General features: G+C 38.9%; 1 long non-coding RNA gene across 3 annotated transcripts in view; it reads left to right on the top strand.

The window, feature by feature from the left end:
- LOC122220995 overlaps window positions 1–25,042 on the top strand; it is a 128,191-nt gene that overhangs the window by 2,871 nt on the left and 100,278 nt on the right. For all 3 annotated transcript variants that reach the window (XR_006203064.1, XR_006203065.1, XR_006203066.1), the window contains one exon: window positions 6,706–6,781. This is a non-coding gene — a long non-coding RNA (uncharacterized LOC122220995). The remainder of the gene's footprint in view (window positions 1–6,705; window positions 6,782–25,042) is intronic.

Below are 25,042 nucleotides of genomic sequence, written 5' to 3'. Positions count from 1 at the left end.
TCCTATGGTATTTGTCATTCTTTGATTGGCTTATTTCGCTTAGCATAATACATTTTAGCTCTATCCATGTCATTGCAAACGGCACGATTTCATTCTTTTGGATGGCTGAGTAATGTTGCATGGTATATATATACTACATCTTTATCCATTCATCAGTCAATGGACATTTGGACTCTCTCCATCATTTGGCTATTGTTGATAATGCTGCTATAAACATTGGGGCACATGTACCCCTTCGAACTCGTATTTTTGTATCATTTGGGTAAATACCTAAAAATGCAATTTCTGGATTGTAGGATAGTTATATTTTTAGTATCTTTATGTTTATTTATTATAGAGGGAGAGAGAGATAAAAAGAGTGTGGGGAGAGGGGCAGAGAGAAAGGGAAAGACAGAATCTCAAGCAGGCTCCCTGTTGTCAGCACAGAGCTCTATGTGGGGCTTGAACTCACAAATCATGAGATCATGACTCGAGCTGAAATCAAGAGTCAGACGCTTAACTGACTGAGCCACCCAGGTGCCCCTCTATTTTTAGTTTCTTGAGGAACCTCCATACTGTTCTCCAGAGTGGCATTCTCACCTTTTTTCTCCACATCCTCACCAACACCTGTTGCTTTTTATGTTGTTAATTTTAGCCACTCTGACAGGTGTGAGGTGGTATCTCATTTTTTTTTTTAACATTTATTTATTTTTGAGAGACAGAGACAGAGCATGAGCAGGGAAGGGGCAGAGAGAGAGGGAGACACAGAATCTGAAGCAGGCTCCAGGCTCCAAGCTATCAGCACAGAGCCTGATGCGGGGCTCAAACTCACAAACCATTGGCACAAAAACAGACACATAGACCAATGGAATAGAATAGAAACCCCAGAACTAGACCCACAAACGTATGGCCAACTCATCTTTGACAAAGCAGGAAAGAACATCCAATGGAAAAAAGACAGTCTCTTTAACAAATGGTGCTGGGAGAACTGGACAGCAACATGCAGAAGGTTGAAACTAGACCACTTTCTCAAACCATTCACAAAAATAAACTCAAAATGGATAAAGGACCCGAATGTGAGACAGGAAACCATCAAAACCCTAGAGGAGAAAGCAGGAAAAGACCTCTCTGACCTCAGCCGTAGCAATCTCTTACTCTGCACATCCCCAAAGGCAAGGGAATTAAAAGCAAAAGTGAATTACTGGGACCTTATGAAGATAAAAAGCTTCTGCACAGCAAAGGAAACAACCAACAAAACTAAAAGGCAACCAACGGAATGGGAAAAGATATTTGCAAATGACATATCGGACAAAGGGCTAGTATCCAAAATCTATAAAGAGCTCACCAAACTCCACACCCGAAAAACAAATAACCCAGTGAAGAAATGGGCAGAAAACATGAATAGACACTTCTCTAAAGAAGACATCCGGATGGCCAACAGGCACATGAAAAGATGTTCAACGTCGCTCCTCATCAGGGAAATACAAATCAAAACCACACTCAGATATCACCTCACGCCAGTCAGAGTGGCCAAAATGAAGAAATCAGGAGACTATAGATGCTGGAGAGGATGTGGAGAAACGGGAACCCTCTTGCACTGTTTGTGGGAATGCAAACTGGTGCAGCCGCTCTGGAAAGCAGTGTGGAGGTTCCTCAGAAAATTAAAAATAGACCTACCCATATGACCCAGCAATAGCCCTGCTAGGAATTTATCCAAGGGATACAGGAGTACTGATGCACAGGGGCACCTGTACCCCAATGTTTATAGCAGCACTCTCAACAATAGCCAAATTATGGAAAGAGCCTAAATGTCCATCAACTGATGAATGGATAAAGAAATTGTGGTTTATATACACAATGGAATACTACGTGGCAATGAGAAAGAATGAAATAAGGCCTTTTGTAGCAACATGGATGGAACTGGAGAGTGTGATGCTAAGTGAAATAAGTCATACAGAGAAAGACAGATACCATATGTGTTCACTCTGATGTGGATCCTGAGAAACTTAACAGAAACCCACGGGGGAGGGGAAGGAAAAAAAAAAAAAAAGAGGTTAGAGTGGGAGAGAGCCAAAGCATAAGAGACTCTTAAAAACTGAGAACAAACTGAGGGTTGATGGGGGGTGGGAGGGAGAGGAGGGTGGGTGATGGGTATTGAGGAGGGCACCTTTTGGGATGAGCACTGGGTGTTGTATGGAAACCAATTTGACAATAAATTTCATATATTAAAACAAACAAACAAACAAACAAACAAAAAACAAACTCACAAACCATGAGATCATGACCTGAGCTGAAGTCGGCCATTTAACCGACTGAGCCACCCCGGTGCCCCATCTCATTGTGGTTTTGATTCACCCTGGTGATGAGTGATGTTGAACATCTTTTCATGTGTCTGTTAACCATCTGGATGTCTTTTGTGGAAAGTGTCTCTTCATGTTTTCTGCCCATTTCTCCACTGGGTTGTTTGCTATTTGGGTGTTGAGTTTGATAAGTTCTTTACAGATTTTGAATACTAACCCTTTATCAGATATGTTGTTTGCAAATACCTTCTCCCATTCTATAGGCTGCCTTTTAGTTTTGTTGTTTCCTTTGCTGTGAAGCTTTTTATCTTGACGAAGTCCCAATAATTCATGTTTGCTTTTGTTTCCTTTGCCTTTAGTGACATGCCTCATAAGAAGTTACTCTGGCTGAGGTCGAAGAGGTTGCTGTCTCTTTCCTTCTCTAGGATTTTGATGGTTTCCTGTCTCACATTTAGGTCTTTCATCTATTTTGAGTTTATTTTTGTGTATGGTGTAAGAAAGTGGTCCAGTTTCATTCTTCTGCATGTTGCTGTCCAGTTTTCCCAGTGCCATTTGTTGAATTTCCACTGGAAATTCTTTCCTGCTTTGTTGAAGATGAGTTGATCATACAGTTGTGGGTCCATTTCTGGGTTTTCTGTTGTGTTCCATTCACCTAAATGTCTGTTTTTGTATCAGTACCATACTGTCTTGATGACCACGGCTTTGTAATATAGCTTGAAACCTGGAATTGTGATGCCTTCAGTTTTGTTTTTCTTTTCCAGGTTTGCTTGGGCTATGCAGAGTCTTTTGTGGTTCCATATAAATTTTAGGACTGTTTGTTCTAGGAACTCCTGGGAGGCTCAGTTAGTTGTGTGTCTGACATCGGCTTGATGTCATGATCTCGCAGTTTGAGAGTTGGAGCCTTGAATTGGGCTTCTGCTGTCAGCACAGAGCCTACTTTGGATCCTCTGTCCTCCCCACCCTCTCTGTACCTCTCTCGCTCATGCTCTCTCTCTCAAAAATAGATAAAACATTAAAAAAAGGGATTGTTTGTTCTAGCACTGCAAAAAATACTGGTGGTATTTTGACAGGGATTGCATTTAATGTGTAGATTGCCTTGGGTAGTATAGACATTTTAACAATGTTTGTTTTTCCAATCCATGAGCACAGAATGCTTTTCCATTTCTTTATGTCCTCTCCAATTTCTTTCATAAGTGTTCTATAGTTTTCAGAGTACAGATCTTTTACCTCTTTAGTTAGGTTTATCCCTAGGTATCTTAAGGTTTTTGATGCATGCTTTGCTTTCTTACCATTTTTGTGTTCATTGCAGCAGCACTTAATTTGAAGAACTTTTCCTTTGCGTTCACAGCCTGCCTAACTATTTCATGCAAGGGGCCTAGCTTTCAATCTATCATATCTATGATATGCCTTCTTCACTAAACTTGATCATTCCTATCTTTTGATTTAAAGTGAGCGACGTGAGACTCTTCCTTTTACTTGAACACTTAGAGGCCATTGTAGGGTTATTCATTAGGACTAATTTCAATATTGTTGTGTCTCAGGGAACAGGGGGGCCTGAGGAGAAAGACAGAGATGGGGGATTGGCTAGTGGGTGGAGCAGTCAGAACACACACATTTATTGATTAAATTTGCTGTCTTATACGGGCACCCCAAAACAATTACATGGGCACCCTAAAACAATTACAATAGTAATATCAAAGATAACTGATCAGAGATTGCCGTAACACATATGATAACAAAAATGTTTGAAATATTGTGAGAATTGCCAAAATGTGACAAATACAAAGTGAGCAAATGCCATTAGAAAAAATGGTGCTGAGAGTCTTGTTTGATGCAGTTGCCACAAACCTTCAATTTGTAAAAAAACCACAGTATCTGTGAAGTGCAACAAAGTGAAGCACAATAAAAGAAAATGTGTCTATAAATCAGAAACAGGCTGCATTTGTGCCATTTTTTTCAATGGGCTGGAAAAATATTCTTATCAGGAAACATAAGAAAGAGAAGAAATATCCAGAATAAGCATTTCACCTGCAGAAATAGTACTATTACTTGACAATGCTTCTAATTCTGTTTTTCCAAATCAGGCCGATTTGAGGGGATGGGTTTGGAAGATTAAGCTGAGGGTGAAGGTCATAAATAATTTTGACCTTGAGCACTTACCAAGCAAAACCATTGGGAGCTCAAACTTTCCCTCCTTTTTTCACCTTCTAGCTCTTTCCCTTTCTTTGGCCTGGTCCTTGTTGATGCACATCTTCTCCATTGAGAATCTCAACCTCTCAAACATCTCTTCTGCTATTCCCTGTGCTCGTCTTTGTTTTGGGGCTGGTTGGCCTCCATTGGGAGTTCCTATCCACCACTTTGATGACCCTGTTATGCCAGTCTGCTGATGCCTCTCACTCTGTTTCCTCACCAGTGTTCTAGTTCTCTAAGTCAAGAACAACCCAAAGGGTAGTCTGGATCTTTCCATCCACCTAGAACTCTTTGTTTTAAGGAGATTTAGACAACCAATCCCAAAGATGGGTTGTGGACATTTGAATGCCAATGTGCAATGCTACAGATTTTGCTTTTTTGTCAGTACCAAACCAGTGACCCAGGAAGACATCTTGGTGTTTCAGTAGCCTACTCGAGCAAGGGTCTTCCTTCTTCCCAAACACAGTTCTCTTAGTGACAGGCCAGAAAATCCATACATTCCTTAGGTACAAAAGACCCCCTGAGAGTTGATTCTGCTCCGATATTGCTCAGGACATGGTCATGCAAATTAAATCCTACTTCTGAAGACTTTTTGAAGCCTTTTAAAAAAGGGAAATACTTCCACAAATGTGCTGACTTGATATTTCACTTAAATACCTAGAGTCTTAATTAAAACAATTTTTCTATCATTTTCTAAATTAATTCTCTAGGGCTATCACTAGCTCTCTCGATTTTCTGCAAATGATAATGAGGTCATGGAAATTAGACTTTCTGGGAAGTCTGACCATATCTCCAGTCCTAGTACAATCTTTCCCTTAGTCTAACCTTTTACTTTACATCACTAGAATTTGCATTAGATGGTCCTAGATGATGAGTTGCTTCTTACCATGGCCTTTCTCAGTCAACAGTGTCTATTGAGGGCCCGCATGCTGGTACCAGTACCATAAGAAATTACAAATCTTTGCTTTTAAAACCCTTGCTGTGTGCTTGATCCTGTTGGGTCAGGTAGAGGGTGGGCTGTGGTCTCCAGGACATCAGAGGTCACATGTTTTGCCAGTCCAGCAGGAGATAGACACCTGCAAGGATAGACTGCCGGTAGTATTTCTGGAAGGAGGTGGTATAGGGTAATCTTTCAGAGCATTGGCTTTCAAGTCAGATAGATCTGGGTCCAGATTTTGGCTCCACCACCCATTAGCTGTCTTCCCTTAGACAAATTTCTTCACCTCTTTGTGCCTTAGTTTCTTTCTTCTTCTGTGAAAGAGGAATGATAATATATTACCCACCTTATGTAGACTTGTTTCAAGGATTGAGAAAAAAAAGGCTTAGCATAGAGCCTGGAACACAACTTAATAGCCTTCATATTAAGTGGCCTATTAGCCTCTTCTTGGAAACTGCTTGTCCCAAGGAGGGCCCAAAGACAGAAATAACTACAGAAATATTGAACATTTAGACTATACCAAGGGAGAGGTGCATTTTTTTTCTATTGAGAGCCACTGACCCCTGGTAGAAAAGGATCAATTGAAGGCCTTGTAAAAAAAACTAATTTGCTTTTTTCACCTCAGGGAAATATAAAATATTGAATTTACCTACTTTTAAGAACAAGGAACATAGCACTTTACTCAATAAATACCTTGAATAGATTTCTAGAACTTTAAGGGACCTCAGAGACCATCCACTATAATCTCTTTATTTAATAGATGAGACAGCTGAGGGCCAGAAATATAAACTGACTTCATCATAATTACTTTCCTTCACCATGACAGACCACAGGAATAAAACCTTTACTTCTAACTCCTAGCATTTTCCTGCTATACTCTTGGCCTGGTTGTTCAGTAAAATAATAGGGAGAGGAAGAGAGAAAGGAAATCGAGATGAGGGGGAGAGAAGGAAAAGGAGTCTGAAAGAAAGAGGGAGATACTTATAGAAAGAGGAAAGGACAAAAAAAGAAAGAAACAAGGTGGTCATTTCTTTCTCTTTCTTTCTTTCTTTCTTTCTTTCTTTCTTTCTTTCTTTCTTTCTTTCTTTTTAAAGATTATCTGTTCGTTTGTGTATGTATGTATGTATTTATGTATGTGTGTAATCTATATACCCAAGGTGGGCTTGAATTCAAGATCTAGAGTCATATGCTCCTCTGACTGAGCCAGCCAGGCACCCTCAAAGTGGTCATTTCTAACAGCAATAGGGTTTCATTAAATGCTTATCATGTCAAGTTAACCTTCTTTCCTTTTTCATTGAGGTCTGATATTCTGAATGAATATTTGGGTAAGTGACAGATCCTCATCACCAGTTGGGAGCCTATGGAAATAATCCAGGTGAGAAATGTTAATGACTCAGATGAGGGTAGCAGCAATAGAGTGGTTCTAGAAGTTGGATCTGGGATATATTTCAGAGAGATAGAGGTATATTGTTGGATTGGGTGTTGGGAGTCAAGTGAATTCACAGTTTTTGATTTGAGTAATTGGATGGTGATAACCATTTGCTGAAATGGGTTAAGCCTTTGGGTATGCTTTATTCGATTTCTCAGGAAAAATTTTGTGTGTATAGTCGGATATTTGAGTTGGGAGTTCAGGAAGGAGCAAAGCTGAAGATACAAATTTGGGAGTTGTCGGTTGGTAAGATATTTATGGAACTGGATGACATCATCTGGAGATGGAATAAAAGTAGAAAGAAGAAGAATGCGGAGTCCTGAGTTCAGAGTACTCTATCTTTTAGAAGATTAGCAGAGGAAAGGGTGCCACAAATGAGACCCAGGAGTTATTATTGAGGAAATGCTGAAGACACGGTTTTCTGGAGTTTCAGCAAGTAATTTAATAGAATCATTTGTAAGGGATGAATGGGATATGGAAGAGTGTGGGCAGGATAGTAGTACAGGTAGGTGGGTTAGGACTGTTTGCACCAAATAAGGGTGGGAACTCGAAGATCTACAGGAGAGTACCTCAGGTCTTGGTCATGAACCTGGTTAAAAACCTCTTGAGTACAAAGAACTTGGGTCAGGTTTGCAATGATACAAAGATGGGGAGATAGTTACATCAGATTGATTAGCAGGTTATTTTATTTTTTAAGTTGTATTTATTTATTTTTAATATTTATTTATTTTGAGATAGAGAGAGACTACAAGCAAGGGAATGGCAGAGAGAGAGAGAGAGAGAGGGAGACAGCAAATCCCAAGCAGGTCTGCACTGTCAGAGCAGAGCTTGACTTGGGGCTCGAACCCAAGAACCTGTGAGCAAAAATCAAGAGTCATATGCTTAATTGACTGAGCCACCTAGGTGCCTCTTATTATATTTTAGAGAGACAGGGTGGGGAGAGAGACAGAGGGGAAGAGAGGGAGCTTGATGCTCCATGGGCCATGACCTGAGCTGAAATCAAGAGTTGGATGCTCAACCCACTGAGCTACCCAGGCACCCCTGATTAGCAGGTTTTGAAAAATGCGGTGAGCCATAGTACATGCCCTGTATCTGTTGTGCTAAACCAAGTATGGGGTGATGACGGCCTGGTCTGGAATGGTGCTCATGAGAGTGGCCGATTAGACTCTAGACACATTTGAAAAGAGAGTTGACAGGATTTTGTGACTGATTAGATACAAGTGGTGAAGGAGAGAAAAGAAGTCCAACTGATTCAAGGGTACTGTAATTAATGTTTTTAGTGTAGGATGGAATAATAATAATGATGATAATAATAATAATAACCCAGCCCAACATGAGCTAATAACTCATTCTTTACTAGAACCTGTAGTAACTCCGATAGTTTGAATTTATATAGTTGGTTCTATATATTGAAGGGATAGTAAAAATAATTATAGCACATTGGCTCTTCCAAGCTTAAAAGATTATGAATTAACCAATTAATATGTTTCTGTTTGCACAAAAGCTGGTAGCTGAAAGCCAAATGGTATAATAAGATCGGTTCAGACTTCACTTTTTGATGCTTTGCCAGTTGTTTATTGATATGATTGCATTTATTTATGAGGCTCTTGGTAATTTGAATTGCTTTAAGGGCCTGAGTTATTTTACAGAACGGTTCTCTCCTGCTTAACTAAATGACATTAATCTTACCCCTCTGAAGCAATGCCTAGTGGCCAAGTAGAGATTTCTGTCTAGAGCATCTAAGATGCTCTTAGTGATTGGAATGTGTGAGAGCCATGAAGGAAAGGCCTGTAGCATTTTTTCCATACCTCAGAGACTTTGCTAAGATCCTGGATGGTGTTTACAAAGTGGGAGGAGGCATATTCAACATTCTTCAGGGGAAAAAAACCTTTTCAAGCACTTATTTATATAATCACTCATTTACATTTCATCATTTTCTTACCATTGAACTTAGGTATGCTGTTAAAAAGAATGAGTATTATGGTCTTAAAAAACCCTCAAACTTGGGGCCACCTGGGTGGCTCAGTCCGTTGAACATCTGACTTCGGCTCAGGTCATGGTCTCGAGGTTTGTGAGTTCAAGCTCCACATCGGGCTCGCTGCTGTCAGTCTGTCAGCGCAGAGCCCAATTCGGATCCTCTGTCCTCTCTTTTCCCCTCCTCCACTTGTGCTCCCCGCCAAAAAAAAACCAAAAAAACAAAAAAACCCTATAAAACAAAACAAAAAAAACCCCACAGCCCTCTAACTTGGACTTTCCCTGTACTCCCTATGAAATTAGTCTAAGGTCGTAAGTTTTACTGTGTATGTCATTTTGTGCACTTTATGCCTGATTTGTCTCTATAAGAACATTAGCCACTTAAACGAAGAGAACAATTTCTACCTCCCCAGGTTATGAACATGATGGCATATATTTAGATTAGGTCAATAAGTATTGGAATAGTAGGAATTTAGAGCTGGAAAGAAAATAGATGTTATCTAGTCTACTTCCTTTTCGTTTCATATGAAGGAATAGAGGTCTAAAGAGGTGAGTCATTTGGCAAACTTTATTTTTTATTTTATTTTATTTTTTGCTGAGATACCACCCCTAGTTATCCTTTATTGTTCTTTTTTAAAATATATGAAATTTATTGTCAAATTGGTTTCTATACAACACCCAGTGCTCATCCCCAAAGATGCCCTCCTCAATACCCATCACTCACCCTCACCTTCCTCCCACTCCCCATCAACCCTCAGTTTGTTCTCAGTTTTTAAGAGTCTTTTATGCTTTGGCTCTCTCCCACTCTAACCTCTCTCTCTCTCTTTTTTTTTTTTTCCTTCCCCTCCCCCATGGTCTTCTGTTAAGTTTCTCAGGATCCATATAAGAGTGAAAACATATGGTATCTGTCTTTCTCTGTATGGCTTATTTCACTTAGCATTACACTCTCCAGTTCTGTCCACGTTGCTACAAAGGGCCATATTTCATTCTTTCTCATTGCCACATAGTACTCCATTGTGTATGTAAACCACAATTTCCTTATCCATTCATCAGTTGTTGGACATTTAGGCTCTTTCCACAATTTGGCTATTGTTGAGAGTGCTGCTATAAACATTGGGGTACAGGTGCCCCTGTGCATCAGTACTCCTGTATCCCTTGGATAAATTCCTAGCAGGGCTATTGCTGGGTCATATGGGTAGGTCTATTTTTAATTTTCTGAGGAACCTCCACACTGCTTTCCAGAGCGGCTGCACCAGTTTGCATTCCCACAAACAGTGCAAGAGGGTTCCCGTTTCTCCACATCCTCTCCAGCATCTATAGTCTCCTGATTTCTTCATTTTGGCCACTCTGGCGTGAGGTAATATCTGAGTGTGGTTTTGATTTGTATTTCCCTGATGAGGAGTGATGTTGAGCATCTTTTCATGTGCCTGCCATCCGGATGTCTTCTTTAGAGAAGTGTCTATTCATGATTTCTGCCCATTTCTTTACTGGATTATTTGTTTTTCAGGTGTGGAGTTTGGTGAGCTCTTTATAGATTTTGGATATTGGTAAACTTTATAAACCTAACTGATGATAGAGGTGCTGCTGTGTTCTCGCTGCACTTGATTTTAGTTTGTCTTATTACTTACTGCTAATGGTAACTTTGATCACTTGATAAACATGGGATCAGGTTTTTCCACTATAAGTTATTCATTTTCCTTTTGTAATTAATACATGTTTTGTGGAGAGGTACTTTAAGACCTTGTATATATCTCCTTCCTCATCAAATTTTACCAGCTATTACTCATTGATGTTTCTTGTCTAAATGAATTATTACTATAATGGTTACCAGATGGTGATTTTCTAATTATATCATTCCTTCTACAAATATCAGTTGGCATTTCATTGTAAGGAAAAGTTTTCTTTTTCCCCATTTGGGCTCATATATTAGTTTGGACTCATAGATATCCTTTCTATTCAATGGTATATAGTTTATTTCTATTACTACTTATTTTCATGTTCAATTTTCCTATATAGGCCATTAGGAGGTGCTTCAAGCTGGTTCCTGTGTCCTTTAGATCCAGCTCTATAATTTAATTTTTCTCATTTAATTAAAAAAAAATTCCAGCGTATGGGTGCCTGGGTGGCTCAGTCGGTTAAGTGTCTGACTTTGGCTCAGGTCATGATCTCACGGCTCATGAGTTCAAGCCCCACAAGGGTGCTTTGTGCTGCTGGTGTGGAGGCTGCTTGGGATTCTCTGTCTCCCCCTCTCTCTGCCCCTCCCCAGCTTGTGCTCTCTCTCTTTCTCTGTCAGAAATAAATAAACATTGAAAAAAAATCCCAGAGGCACCTGGATGGCTCAGTCAGTTGAGCACCTGACTTTGGGTTAGGTCATGATCTTGTGGTTTGTGAGTTCGAGCCCCACGTTGGGCTCGCTGCTGTCAGCCTGTTAGCAGAGCCCACTTTGGGTCCTCTGTCTCCCTTTCTCTGCCCCTCCCCTGCTTGGACTCTCCCCCAGATAAATATTAAAAGAAAAAAGAAAAAAAATCCCAGTGTAGTTAACATACAAGTGTTATAGTAGTAACAAGTGTACAAAATAGTGATTCAACAGTCCCATACATTACTCAGTGCTCATTACGACAAGTGTACTTTTAAGTGTACGTCACCTATTTCACCCATATCCTCACTTATGTCCCCTCTGGTAGCCATCTGTTTGTTCTATTTGTAAATAGTTAAGAGTCTGTTTTTTGGTTTGTGTGTGTGTCTCTCTCTCTCTCTCTCTTTTTTCCCTTTGTTCATTTGTTTTGTTTCTTCAATTCCACATATAAGTGAAATTGTATGGTGTTTGTCTTTCTCTGACTGGCTTATTTCGCTTAGCATTATACTCTCTAGATCCATTCGTGTTGCTGCAAATGGTTTCTTATTTAATTTTTAAGTTGTGGCAAAATACATAAAGCATAAATTTTTACCATTTTAGCTGTTTTTGAAGTGTGTCATTTAGTGGGATTAAGTACATTCATGATGTTGTGCACCTATCACCACTACCTAGTTCCAGACATTGTTTTATCACCTCACATGGAAACACCATACCCATTAGACATTCATTCCCATTCCCCTGTCCTTGTAGCTCTTGGAAACCATAAATTGATTCTCTCAAAGGATTTGGTTATTCTGGATATTCCATATAAATGGAATCATACCATATGTGACCATTCATGTCTGGCTGCTTTCACTTAGCATGATGTCTTCAAGATTCATCCATCTTGTAGCATGTATCAATACTTCATTTTTCCATGATTTTGTTTATACCACATTTTGTTTATTTTTTCATCTGTCGTTGAACATTCAGGTTGTTTCCACCTTTTGGCTATTTTAAATAGTGCTGCTATAAAAATTAATATGAAAGTTTTTGTTGGAACACTTGTTTTCAATTTTTTTTTAAAGTTTATTTATTTATTTTGAGAGAGAGAGGCAGGGAAGAGGCAGAGAGAGAGAGAGAGAGAGAGAGAGAGAATCCCAAGCAGGCTCCATGCTGTCAGCACAGAGCCCGATGTGGGGCTTGATCTCATGAGCCTTGAGATCATGACCTGAGAAGAGATCAAGAGTTGGACGCTTAACCAGCTGAGCTATCCAGGTGCCCCATCAATTATTTTAAGTGTATACCTACCAGTAGAATTGCTGGATCATATGGTAATTCTATGTTTAACACATTGAACAACCTCCAAACTGTTTTCCACGGTGGCTGCACTGTTTTACATTTCTACAGGCAATATATGAGGGTTCCATTTTCTTCACATCTTTGCCAACACTTGTTTTCCTTTTTCAATTGTAACCATCCTAGGAAGTGTGAAGTGGTATCTAATTGTGGTTTCGATTTGCATTTCCCTAATGACTAATGATGTTGAGCATCTTTTCATGTGCTTGTTTGGTCCTTTATATATCTTCTTTGGAGAAATGACTATTAAACCCATTTAAAAAATTGAGTTGTTTGCTTTTTATTGTTGAGTTGTAGGAGTTCTTTATATACACTGTATACTAGACTTTTATCAGATATATGACTTACAAATATCCTGTCCTGTTCTGCAAGTTGTATTTTTAGTCTCAATAGGTACTCTCTTTGGTGCCCAAAATATTTTAAATTTTGATCAAGTCCAATTTACATGTTTTTTCTTTTGTTGCTGTGTTTTTAGTGTTGCAGCTAAGAAACCATTGCCACTGTCATAAAGAGTTACTTTTCTGTCTTTTTCTCTGAGTTTTATAGTTTCAGCTCTCACATTTAGGTCATTGATAAATTTCAAGTTAATTTTTTATATATAGCATGAAGTAGGGGTCCAACTTCATTCTTTGGCATGCAGGTATCCAGCTCTCTTAGCACCATTTGTTGAAGAGACTGTTCTCTTTTGCCTTTCATGATTTTTGTGTGCTTTCTTTCTTTCTTTTTTTTTTTTTTTTTAGGTCTTAGGGTTTTATTTAAATTCTTTGGTGTTATAATTGTATTTATTTTTTCCTTACACAGAAACACTTTTTTTCCATTTATATTAATATATTTGTTCCCAAAATATCATGCCTGTACTTTTTAGTAAAGTATATAAACAAAGATTAAGATTTCTTTGCTGGTAGTTTTGCCTTTATTTTGTTATTTTCCCCCTGCTTTATTAAGGTATAACTGACAACTAAAGTTGTATATATTTTAGGTGTCCAACATTATGATTTGATATATCTATAAATTGTGAGAGATTTCCACAATCAAGTTAATTAAAACATCCATCATCTCGGGGCGCCTGGGTGGCGCAGTCGGTTAAGCGTCCGACTTCAGCCAGGTCACGATCTCGCGGTCCGTGAGTTTGAGCCCCGCGTCGGGCTCTGGGCTGATGGCTCGGAGCCTGGAGCCTGTTTCCGATTCTGTGTCTCCCACTCTCTCTGCCCCTCCCCCGTTCATGCTCTGTCTCTCTCTGTCCCAAAAATAAATAAAAAACGTTGAAAAAAAAAATTTAAAAAACATCCATCATCTCATATAGCTACTTTTTTTTTTTTTTTTTTTTTTGGTGAGAACGCTTAAGATTTACTCTCTTAGCAAATTGTCAGTATAGAATACAATACTTTAGTCACCATGTTGTACATTAGATCCCTAGAACTGATTCCTCTTTAAAAATATTTAAGTTTATTTATTTATTTTGAGAGAGCAAGAGAGAAAGAGAGAGAGCAAGAGAGAGAACACAAGTGGGGCAGGGGCAGAGAGAGAGAGAGAGAGAGGATCCCAAGGAGGCTCCACACTGTCATCACAGAGTCCAGTGTGGGGCTCAATCTCATGAACTGTGAGATCATGACCTGAGCTGAAACCAAGGGTTGGGAGCTTAACCGACTGAGCAACTCAGGTGCCCCAGAACTGATTCCTCTTAAACTGAAAGTTTGTACACTATGATCTGGATGTCCCCATTTTTTCCACCCCTTCTCTCCACTTTCAGTTCCTGGCAAACACCATTCTACTCTCTGTTTCTAGGAGTTTGATGTTTTGAGATTCCACTTATAAGTGAGACCATACTATTTGTATGGCAGGATTTTCTTCTTTTTAATGGCTGAATAATATTCCAGCATGGATGGACATTTAGGTTGCTTCTGTATTTCGGTTATTGGGAATAAAGGTGCAGTGAACATGGGAGTGTAGATATCTCTTTGAGATACTGATTTCATTTCCTGTGGATATATACCCAGAAGTGGGATTGCTGAGTCATATGGTAGTTCTGTTGTTAATTATTTGAGGAATATCCATACTGTTTTCCATGGTGGCTATGCTAGTTTTCATTCCCACCAATATGAACACTTAATTTCTAGACTAACATAGTATTTATCCCAGGCTTTCCCTGCCCTCCTCCTGAAAGTAGCCGTATCTTCTAGAAGCCTTGGTTCCTTTCAGGGAAGAATAGTATTCAGAAACCCAGATTTAGATACTATGTATATTATTATTTTTGGGGTGTTGGTATTCCTAGGCCCGCTCAGTGGACAGAGCTATGTATGCATATACTGCTTCCCCCATATTGAAAACCACCAGCTAATATCAATACTTGCACTTCCCAACCATCACAGAATTCACTCTAGTTTTCTCTCATTATATGTAATTCTCTTCTCTGACAGTGAAGAACATGGCTTTTATTATTCTCAATATATTTACTTATTACAATCAATCTCTCTTCACCACCACTCTTTCTCCTTGCATAGATGATCTCCTCACTCTACTTGGACTTTGACACTTTGTGCTGGGGTATGACCACCTGTCTCCTGAGTGGACACCCTCTTCCCTTGCTTCAGCTTGGACAACCCATACTATGCTGCATAGAGGATCTCATTTTGCTGTGACTTCAACACCCCATGTTTACCTGCTACTACTTCCTTCCTCACACCTCCCAGATGCCTACCTTGCTTGGCACCACCTAATAGATTGTGAACTGAATTATTCATGAAGGAAGGAGAGAGGGAAGAAGGAAGGAAGGAAATTGACTAATTTCTAGGCTCATCATTTTTTTGTAATCTTACAACTTTCTCTGTGTTCAATGTACTTCTTGCTGGTATGTGTCCTTTAATAATTATTTTTATGTTTTTGGCAGATGGATTAGCTGGCTATAAAATTCTAGCTTAAGTTTTTTTCCTCTCTGCACTTTTTTTAAAATAAAATTTTTTGGGGAGAATTTTAGATTTAGAGAAAATTTGCAAGGATAATACAGTTTTCATAAACTCCTCATTGATTCTCTCCTTTATGTTAACATGTTATATGACCACCTCTCTATACTTTTAAGACATCATTCCATTAACTTTTGACTCCTAAGTTTGTTAATAAGAAATCTGCTGTCACTACAAATGTCACTCTGTTTTAGATTGTCTTTTCTCTCTGCTGGGTTTAAAGATTATCTCTTTATTCTTAATTTCTACAGTTTCACTTTAGTGTGTTCAAATTTGGTTTAATTCGTATCTATTCTGCTTAGTACTGGGGTTATTTTGAGCTGATTATTCACCAGATTTTATTTCTTTTAATCCTGGAAAATTATCAATAATAATTTCTTCAACTATTATAGTTGAAGTAATCATTCATTTCAGTTTATTCTTCTGGAATTCCTATTTATTATAATGTTGAAATCTTTTAATCTACTTCCATGTTTCTTAACTGCTCATTTAAATCTGTCTGTCTATCTATCTACCCAATTCTCTATCTCTATCTAGAAGTGAGAACAATATAGTCCTGTTTATTGTATTTTTATTTTTTTAATTTTATTTTTTATTTTTAAAAATTTACATTCAAATTAGTTAGCATATAGTGAAACAATGATTTCAGGAGTAGATTCCTTAATGTCCCTAACCCATTTAACCCATCCCTGCTCCCACAACCCCTCCAGCAACCCTCAGTTTGTTCTCCATATTTATGAGTGTCTTCTGTTTTGTTCCCCTCCCTGTTTTTATATTATTTTTGTTTCTCTTCCCTTATGTTAATCTGTTTTGTCTCTTAAAGTCCTCATATGAGTGAAGTCATATGATTTTTGTCTTTCTCTGACTGACTCATTTCACTTAGCATAATACCCTCCAGTTCCATCCACGTAGTTGCAAATGGCAAGATTTCATTTTTGATTGCCGAGTAATACTCCATTGTATATATACCACATCTTCTTTTTCCATTGATCCGTTGATGGACATTTGGGCTCTTTCCATACTTTGGCTATTGTTGATAGTGCTGCTATAACCATGGGGGTGCATGTGTCCCTTCAAAACAGCACACCTGTATCCCGTGGAGAAATGCCTAGTAGTGCAATTGCTGGGTCGTAGGGTAGTTCTATTATTAGTTTTTTGAGGAACCTTCATACTGTTTTCCAGAGTGGCTGCACCAGCTTGCATTCCCACCAACAATGCAAAAGAGATCCTCTTTCTCCACATCCTCGCTAACATCTGTTGTTGCCTGAGTTGTTAATGTTAGCCATTCTGACAGGTGTGAGGTGGTATCTCATGGTGGTTTTGATTTATATTTCCCTGATGATGAGTGATGTTGAGCATTTTTTCATGTGTCGGTTGGCCATCTGGATGTCTTCTTTGGAGAAGTGTCTATTCATGTCTTTTGCCCATTTCTTCACTGGATTATTTGTTTTTTGGATGTTGAGTTTGATAAGTTCTTTATAGATTTTGGGTACTAACCCTTTATCTGATATGTCATTTGCAAATATCTTCTCCCATTCTGTCGGTTGCCTTTTAGTTTTGCTGATTGTTTCCTTCGCTGTGCAGAAGCTTTTTATTTTGATGAGGTCCCAGTATTCATTTTTGCTTTTGTTTCCCTTGCCTCTGGAGATGTGTTGAGTAAGAAGTTGCTGAGGCCGAGCTCAAAGAGGTTTCGACTTCTTTCTCCTCGAGGATTTTGATGGCTTCCTGTCTTCCATTTAGGTCTTTCATCCATTTTGAGTTTATTTTTGTGTCTGGTGTAAGAAAGTGGTCCAGGTTCATTTTTCTGCATGTCGCTGTCCAGTTTTCCCAGCACTATTTGCTGAAGAGATTGTCTTTATTCCATTGGATATTCTTTCCTACTTTGTCAAAGATTAGTTGGCCATACGTTTGTGGGTCCATTTCTGGGTTCGCTATTCTGTTCCAGTGATCTGAGTGTCTGTTCTTGTGCCACTACCCTACTGTCTTGATGATTATAGCTTTGTAATATAGCTTGAAGTCTGGGATTGTGGTGTCTCCTGCTTTGGTTTTCTTTTTCAAGATTGCTCTGGCTATTTGGGATCTTTTCTGGTTCCATAAAAATTTTAGGATTATTTGTTCTAGCTCTGTGAAGAATGCTGGTGTTACTTTGATAGGGATTGCACTGAATATGTAGATTCCTTTGGATAGTATTGACATTTTAACAATATTTTTTCTTCCTAACCAGGAGCATGGAATCTTTTTCCATTTTTTTTGTATCTTCTTCAATTTCTTTCATAAACTTTCTATAGTTTTCAGTGTATAGATTTTTCACCTCTTTGGTTAGATTTATTCCTAGGTATTTTATGGTTTTTTGTGCAACTATAAATGGGATCGATTCTTTGATTTCTCTTTCTGTCACTTCATTGTTGGTGTATAGGAATGCAACCGATTTCTGTGCATTGATTTTATATCCTGCAACTTTGCTGAATTCATGAATCAGTTCTAGCAGTTTTTTGGTGGAATGTTTTGGGTTTTCCATATAGAGTATCATATCATCTGTGAAGAGTGAAAGTGTGACCTCCTCCTGGCTGATTTGGATGCATTTTATTTCTTTGTGTTGTCTGATTGCAGAGGCTAGAACTTCCAATACTATGTTGAATAACAGTGGCGAGAGTGAACATCCCTGTCTTATTCCTGACCTTAGGGGGAAAGCTCTCAGTTTTTCCCCATTGAGGATGATATTAGTGTTGGGTCGTTTATATATGACTTTTATGATCTCGAGGTATGTTCCTTCTATCCCTACTTTCTTCAGGGTTTTTTTCAAGAAAGGATGCTGTATTTTGTCAAATGCTTTTTCTGCATCTATTGAGAGGATCATATAATTCTTGTCCTTTCTTTTATTGATGTGATGAATCACATTAATTGTTTTGCAGATATTGAACCAGCCCTGCATCCCAGCTATAAATCCCACTTGGTCATAGTGAATAATTTTTTTAATCTATTATTGGATCTGGTTGGCTAATATCTTGTTGAGGATTTTTGCATCCATGTTCATCAGGGAGATTGGTCTATAATTCTTTTTAGTGGGGTCTCTGTCTGGTTTTGGAATCAGGGTAATGCTGGCTTCATAGAAAGAGTTTTGAAGTTTTCCTTCCATTTCTATTTTTTGGAACAGCTTCAAGAGAATAGGTGTTAACTCTTCCTTAAATGTTTGGTAGAATTCCCCTGGAAAGCCATCTGGCCCTGGACTCTTGTTTTTTGGCAGATTTTTTATTACTAATTCAATTTCCTTACTGGTTATGGGTCTGTTCAAATTTTCTATTTCTTCTTGTTTCAGTTTTGGTAGTGTATATGTTTCTAGGAATTTGTCCATTTCTTCCAGATTACCCATTTTATTGGCATATAATTGCGCATAATATTCTTCTATTATTGTTTTTATTTCTGTTGTGTGTTTATTGTATTTTTAAATTCAATCACTCTGTTTCCTTTCTTAATTTCTAATTGCTTCTATTAAATATCCACCTATTCTTGTTTCATGTTTTGCTTGGTTTTGTTGAATAATTTTATATTCTTTTTGAGTGAAGGTTATGCACTCTCTCTCTTTTTTTGCAAATATTCCATGTTTCTAATTTAAAGTCTTTGTTAAGCTGTTCTATAAAATTAATTTTCCAGACCGAATGCATGACTGTTAATTTTGTTGGTTTTCTTTCTTAGCAACCAATTATTGTTTTTGGAATTTGGGTTTACCAGTAATTTTAGATAAGACTTTTTGTTTCTCGCTCCTCTTTCTTTCTCCCACTCACCCCATCTGCCTCTCTGTCCAGCATTTTTGTTGTACCCTCCTCACCAAGCATTCTTCCGGTCCCTAATCTGTAACCAGGCTTTAAATTTCTGGTTGGGGTTTCTGTCCCATAGTGATGGAAGGGTACTCAACCAGTCAAATGGCTGGTGGGCAGTTTTGGATCAGTTCTTATTAGCAAGGCTGTGGGTTTTAAAGCGATAGCTTATGTATTTTTTACAGGGGCAATATTCCCCCCAATATGGTGAAAATGGATTTTTGGAGGGCTAAAAATCTTAGGTATTACAGTGGCCCTTCAAAGCTCAACCCTACCCTTAAAAATCTTATTACTTAGCATTTAACTTCTCTCTTTAGGGAAATTTAAATTAAAATGTTCTTTGTAGGGGGATAATAATGAAAAAAAAATTGAAAAACATTGTTCTAGCTCTAGGCAGAAGTCAGCTATGTTTTGTTCAGTAGTGAGCCTTCTTCCCCATCATCTATGGAGCTTTTAGAACTCTTTGACTCCTGAAGGGCTGAATTCCTGGCCAGCATAGCCATAGCTTCATCCTTCCTCTCAGTTTTTTATTTCTGTTCCGTGGAGTTGCTTATCTTGTTTCAAATCTAGAGATATTTTCTCTTTTCATATTTGACCACATATTACTATATACTTGGAGCATAAAGGGAGTAATCAAAACGTGAACTCATTGCACTATCTTGACTGGAAGTCAATATTTATTGTTTTATTTACCAGTCATTCTAATGTTTTTGTAAATTTTTTTCTTAACTTATGTACTTTTATAAGACTTATAAGGGGCATCTGTGTGGCTCAGTTAGTTGAACATCGGACTCTTGATTTTGGCTCAGGTCATGATCCCATGAACCCTGTGTTGGGCTCCACGCTGAGTGCAGAGGCTGCTTAAGATTCTCTTTCTCTCCCTGTGCCCCTCTCCCCTGCTTGCATGCTCTCTCTCTCTAAAATAAAAAAAAAAATAAAAAAAGACTTCTAATACTTATATAAGGCATAATATAGGAACATCCAGCTGATAGATGTCAATTACATTCATTTGGTTATCTGTGCTTAACTTTCTAGCTCAGCATTTTTGAGGTTTCTGAATAACGTAGATCCTTTTTAGTTAGTACCATCTTCTCTGAGAGGTTCTGAGCTTTTGAGGTCCCATTGTTCTGCAGCTGGAAATTTATGGCCAAGTCTCTCAAGGGTACACTCAATGCATTCATAATCTGCTTGCTAGTAGCATTTGCAATAATATTCCAAAAGCCTTTCCATTGTTTCAGTCTGGATAGCACGACACTTCAACAATTCATGTTTTATATGGCAGTATGCATAGTGGTTAAAGCGACAGACTGCTCAGTTTATTGGGACCTCTGTCTCTTGGATTTATTGCAGTTAGTTTTAGGAAGAGGATTTTTCCAACTTTAGTGAGGTTTGTAGTGACTGGCAAGACAATTATTTCTTTTATTCAGAGACAAGCAAAAATGGAAGAAAATCATTCACAATTCTATCACCTATTTTGATGTATATTCTTCTAGGCCCCCAAATGCATCTATATGTTTATAAATAATACCCTCATATAAAAGTGATTATGCTGGGGCACCAGGGTGGTTCAGTCGGTTAAGCATCTGACTTCAGCTCAGGTCATGATCTCGGGGTTCATGGGTTTGAGCTCTGTGCTCTGTGCTGACAGCTCAGAGCCTGGAGCCTGCTTCAGATTCTGTGTCTCCTTTTCTCTCTGCCCCTCCCCTGCTCATCCTCTGTCTCTCTCCCCAAAATAAATAAACATTAAAAAAATTAAACAAAAAGTGATTTTGCTGTATTTACTGGCCTATAAAATATACATTTTTCTCATTTCTTAATATAAAGTGAATATGATATATTCCTGGGTCAGCAGGTATGGATGGAATCCACATCATATTCTTTTGTATCAATTTTCTGTTTTAAACCATTTAGTTTCTCTCCAATGTCTGCTATTTTAAACAATAGTGAAATGAACAAGCTTATACACACACTTTTGTTCATTTGTTCATGTTGGAGGAGGTCATGGAGAGGACGTGACCGTGGGTTGACCCGAGAGCTGGATCAGGGCAATGGGAGGCTCCTCACCCCCACCCATGTCCTTGGAATGTGTACTCCCCACTGTTCCCACAGTGGGAGCCATTTTCAAGGACATAGCCTTGACAGAGTAAGGTGTTGTTGAGACCATCTTGAAGTGACTGAACCCACTATATAAAGGCCTTCATATAAACTTGAAAGCTTCTGGTAGCTGAGAGCTACTCGTCCTGCGTCTGCTTGAGACTTGCCTCATAAGTAAGTTCTGTTGCTGGTTACACTTGTCACTTACCTAGCCCTGCAGTGGTGGCCACTCTCTTCTGTCCCCACCTCCTTGGAGGGCTACTTTAAGAACCTACAGTTAGGAAGCATTTCAACAACAAGTTCTAGACCATTTTGTTACCTTTTTTTTTCTTTAAGAAAACTGACTATTTATTATTTTTGAGAGACGGAGAGAGAGCATGAGCTGGGGAAGGGCAGAGAGAGAGGGAGACAGAGAATCCCAAGCAGGCTCCATGCTGACAGTATGATCACGAGAACTGGGAGATCGTGACTCAAGCTAAAATCAAGAGTCCTACGCTTAAACAACTGAGCCACCCAGGCGCCCTTATTTGGTTATCTCTACTCAGGGGGACACGAAAAGCAGAGGAAGGACTGCTGTGACCATTTCCTGGGGAGAGTCAGGCATGCAGCAGGACCTGGGGAAATGTTATCAAATGAACAAGGCATTAGAATTAGCACGAGGCGTTTTGGTAACATGCATGCAAAATCAGATAGCTCTGAAGAGTCTGAGGAGACAACTGAGAAACTCTGTGTCCCTCAAGAAGGGTTTTTGCAAAGCCTGAAAACCTGCAGTATGTTTCCTAGCAACAAGTCTTGCCCTTTCAGCCGGTTTCGTCCTGAAACAAAATAAAATTTTATTTTTATGATTGAATGAGTTCAGAATACATTATGCCCACTCTCATGTCTGGAGTCATCTTTATCTCCCTTTATTACATTAGCTCTAAATGAACTTTTCCAATTTTCCATCATGTACTTTGGTAGTCTTTTTTTACCCTCTGATTGAGGTTATAGAACAGGGTTGAAGGGAGGAGGTACATATTTCAAAATTTGGAGCAACCTAGGGAAGAAAAGAAACTTTAAAAATCTTCTTTTTGCTCTGTTTTTTTTTTTTTTTTTTTTTAATTTTTGTTTTTGAAACTTCTAGCCTTCACTACAAGGGTGTGATCCTTTCAAGTCATACACTTGTTCTTCAAGGGGTCATTGCAGAATTATTACCTTAAGAATAGATCTCAGGTATGGACTAAAATGCAGTACAAGCTTCAACTTTCTGAAATGTCTGTTTTGGATTGTCTACCTAGAACGTAGTAAGAACTGGAAAGTGGCCAAGAGGGTTCAGAGCAGCCAAACAGGCAGCATCGAGTTGATGAACTGAAGTGTGGGAACTTTACTTATTGCAGAGACCCCCAGACCCAACTCTTTCTATGCCCTGTAACCAACAAGTTTTGATTAGTAGATTCTGAACGCCTAGCAGATTATTAGCTGTGGGTTAGGAAAAGGGAGCTGGGAAGGCTGGAGAGAAGCAGAAATTGTGAGCTTCCCAAAGGAAAGAAACAAACAAACTAAAACCACAGAAGACAGAGTGTGGGGCTCATAAACTTTTGAGTAAAGAGTCTTACCCAAAAGTACAGCCCCCATGGAGACAGTCACTGACGTGCATGAGGATGAATCATCAACAAGATATTAAAATTTCAGGATAATCTGTTTAAGAAAGCAGAGAGCATAGACTATAATGAGAAGGATTTCCATGGAAAACCATGAGTGTCTTAAAAGTTTTGATGCTTAAAGCAGTAGGACTTGAAGGCATCTGGGAAGTTTGGCTTTTCCAAAGACTTCTGGGTGGCTGACGTGTTACCAGGAGACTGACAGTTGTTCTTTTCCTCCTGATTTATAAAGTTTAAACAACTAACTGTTTGGTGCAAAAAAATGGGGATATTGATCACTTACCAAAGAAGTCATACATGTAACTGGCTTGTGTAGAAAGGAGATGAGGTGGGGAAGAGGGAAAGCCATTGTAAAAATGATCCGAATTTAGGGACACTTGGGTGGCTCAGTTGGTTAGGCAACTGACTTTGGCTCATGTCATGATCTCACCACTCACGGGTTCGAGCCCCATGTTGGGCTTTGTGCTGACAGCCCAGAGCCTGGAGCTTGCTTCTGATTCTATGACTCTCTCTCTGCCCCTCCCCTGGTCTCTTTCTCTCTCAAAAATAAAAAAGCATTAAAAAAACGGCTCAAGTTTGAAGGAAAGGGTGGAGGTGTAGGACGCAGGTGCCACTGGGCACAGTATGGGTGCTGAGTGCATGTGTTGTAAACCGAAGGGAGCTTCTTTCAAGACTGACTCTCACCTGGTGCTTTGGTGGTCACTCCTGAACCTGAATGTGATGGAGGATGGTTGAAGGAGAGGAAAAAGTCAGCTTGGGGAGGTTGGGCAGGACCAGGTTCCAAGTTAAGGGTGTCTGAAATGGAACCTGCTTGTGGTAGCCTCTGCTTCTTGGGTAAGGGCTGTTTTGTGTGGCATTTGGACCCTGGAGGTGCTTCCATCAGGTAAGAAGACTGGCTGACCTCGTATCCATGCCAGTATGGCCTGTCCCTACCCTGTGTAAGACCTATAGTGGTACCTCAGCAGGTTGGTGAGGAACTTCTTGGCATGCCTGATCCTCTGGGCCACAGTGACTGGGTGAAAGTAAGAAGAAGCCCGTGGCTATTGCTGTAATAACTCTAGTTCCTATTCACTGAAAAGAAGAAAAGAAAAAAAAAAGCTGAATTGTTTACGTTCTTGATGTAGGTGTGTTTCTTTTTTTCTTGAATCATCCAAGGAGAATCATTTCATAATAATTCACTGAATGTAAGATAAGCATAAGCTTAGTTTTAAAAGAAAGAGGAGTAGAGTTTTAGAAGATAACAAATTCCAGGGGCGCCTGGGTGGCTCAGTTGGTTAAGCGGCTGACTTCAACTCAGGTCATGATCTCAGTCTGTGAGTTCGAGCCTTGTGTCAGGCTCTGTGCTGACAGCTTGAAGCCTGGAGCCTGCTTTGGATTCTGCGTCTCCTTCTCTCTCTGTTCCTCCTCTGCTCGCACTCTGTCCCTCTCTCAATAATAAATAAAGATTAAAAAAATTTAAAAAAAAGATTTAAAAAAAAGAAGATACAAATTCCACTAAAATTTCCACTATTAGTTGGTAAGGCATTATTCTCTGTAAAGTCTTTGTTATGAAAACTGCATAAAGATCACATAATCTTTTATTGCATAATTTAATGCCATTGTTATTAATCTACAAAGCATTTCTTTTTTTTTTTAATTTTAATTTTAATTTTTTTATTTTTTAATATATGAAATTTACTGTCAAATTGGTTTCCATACAACACCCAGTGCTCATCCCAAAAGGTGCCCTCCTCAATACCCATCACCCACCCTGCCCTCCCTCCCACCCCCCATCAACCCTCAGTTTGTTCTCAGTTTTTAACAGTCTCTTATGCTTACAAAGCATTTCTTATTGGAAAAGTTTAAACTCTTCACAAGAGTCTGTGAGGAAACCAATATTACTAGTGTTTTATAAAGAAAAATGAAGTTCACAAGATTGAAATGAGTGGTCTCAAGGATCACCAGGAAAGGAGTTAATGTTCTGAAAGAGAGATAAAAGTTCTCTGTAGTTTCATCTCCCTTCTCAGAGATACTAAAAGCTGACATTTTTG

The sequence above is a fragment of the Panthera leo genome, chromosome A1, assembly GCF_018350215.1.
Source record: "Panthera leo isolate Ple1 chromosome A1, P.leo_Ple1_pat1.1, whole genome shotgun sequence".
Classification (NCBI taxonomy): domain Eukaryota; kingdom Metazoa; phylum Chordata; class Mammalia; order Carnivora; family Felidae; genus Panthera; species Panthera leo.
Note: the sequence above shows the minus strand (reverse complement) of the source record. Positions and strands in the feature narration are given on the sequence as shown.